General features: G+C 40.1%; 1 protein-coding gene across 4 annotated transcripts in view; it reads left to right on the plus strand.

The window, feature by feature from the left end:
- Positions 1-1944, plus strand: part of ZNF76 (zinc finger protein 76) — a 43421-nt gene that overhangs the window by 17723 nt on the left and 23754 nt on the right. The window lies entirely within an intron of this gene.

Consider the following 1944-nt stretch of genomic DNA (forward strand, 5'->3'; position numbering starts at 1 on the left):
AAAAAAAAAAAAAGTAAACTATTTACACTAGCAAATAGTGGCTCAGTGGGTAGGGCGCCCAGCCCCATATACCAAGTGTGGCAGGTTCAAGCCCCACCCCAGCCAAACTGCAACAGGGAATGGCTGGGCATTGTGGTGGATGCCTGTGGTCCCAGCTGCTGGGGGGCCTGGGGGGCTAGGGCAGGAGAATGGCCTGTGCCCAGGAGTTAGAGATTGCTGTGAGCTGTGACACCACAGCACTCTACTGAGGGTGATAGAGTGAGACTCTGTCTCTTAAAAAAAAAAATTGTTAACTATGATGATCTAGTTCATCCTGGTGCTGATGGAATATTTCATTTTCAAGTAGCCCTTCTCAAGCCAGTGGTAACCCAAGCTGAATTCCAGAAACAATTCTGATATAACTTCATCATATCTGTACTAATTTGCTTATTGATATAAAGCTTATCCTTAGGATAATCCTTCCAAAATGCCTTTATTTTGGCCTTTGATTTTCACGGACTAAAGGTGGGTTTGAAACTCAGCCATGATTGCCATGTTGGAAGTTTACAAACTAAGGTGTTAAAATTGACTTAAATGTATGAGTGAAAATTAGATTTTTAAGTTACTTGTTTTGTAATAGTTTAAATAAATTCTGTTCTGTAATAATGGTGTCTGTATTTTCATTGCCCTTTTAGAATTGGAAAAACTCACTTTGCTTAATTATTACCTTTTCTGTGACTAATTCAAATCTATAAAATTGTTGTAGCCAAAAGGGAACCATACTAAAATGTGCTTTGGGCTTTTGAAATCAGTGTGCCTTTTGCAAAGAGATGTTTAGCTGATGTTTTGAATTTGCGTTGAGTTAATGCAAGTTTCTGTCATTAATTTCCTGTTTTCTGTTCAGTCTTTAAAAACCCACAGAACCAAGCCTGGTTCACTAAGGTCTTGTGTATGCATTGAGGTCTTTTTCTATAATAACAAATACTGGATCATTTTACTGTAGTTCTTCCAAATCTGGTTCTCATTTGTTTGCCGCTTGTCTCCATCAGCCTTTGTCCCTCCCAACCTAATGTTTCTTTGTCCTCATGAGAAGTTTTCTGTGTTTACAAATGAGGAATTTTCTGTGTGAAGATTGTCATCATTTCTTTCTTTGGAGTTGAACATTCTTCTCTTTCCAAGCAAATGTTTAGGTTTTTTTGGGTTTTTTTTGTTTTGTTTTTTGTCTTCTAAATAGAGTTGCCCTCTGGGCTTGCAGAGGCAGAGTACAGAAAGCCTCATTCTAAGCATCCAGGGAGTTCTGGTTGGTGGAGGATGATGGAATAGTGAACAGGTGCCTGTAGGCAGCACAGCCTAGCTTGGATATAGATCAGAGTTGATTTCAACTGTGACAAAGTGGAAGAACCAATACCATGGCTACTCTTTAGTTTCCTGTCTTTTATATCCCTTATTTTTCTCCATTGAGGAGTCAGTTTAAGCATATCTTGAAAGTGTCTAAAAGGTTTCTTGCAATGTCCTCCCTAGAGATTATAATTTATATTTTTACATTAGGAAAGTCACTGATACACAGAGTGTCCATAAGTTCGTGTGTGATTTTAAATTGTACATGAACTTCATGGACACCCTGTATTATGAAGGCATAGGTTATTTCCTGCATCAACACCAACAGTAGTGTAAGTTCATTTAAAAGAGCAGCAAACTGGCAGGCATGCCAATAATCCTAGCACTCTAGGAGTCCGAGGCACCTGGATCACCCAAGTTCAGGAGTTGAAGCCAGCCTGAGCAAAAGCAAGATCCCATCTCTACTAAAAATTCAAAAACTAGCTGGACATCATGACTGCAGCCTGGTCCCAGCTACCCAGGAGGCTGAGGCAGGAGGATCACTTGAGCCCAAGAGTTTGAGGTTGCTGTGAGCTATGACGCATAGCACTCTACTCAGGACGACAGAGGGAGACTGTTTTTCTTTTT

The sequence above is a fragment of the Otolemur garnettii genome, unplaced genomic scaffold (assembly GCF_000181295.1).
Source record: "Otolemur garnettii isolate 467f Iridium unplaced genomic scaffold, OtoGar3 scaffold00031, whole genome shotgun sequence".
NCBI lineage: Eukaryota > Metazoa > Chordata > Mammalia > Primates > Galagidae > Otolemur > Otolemur garnettii.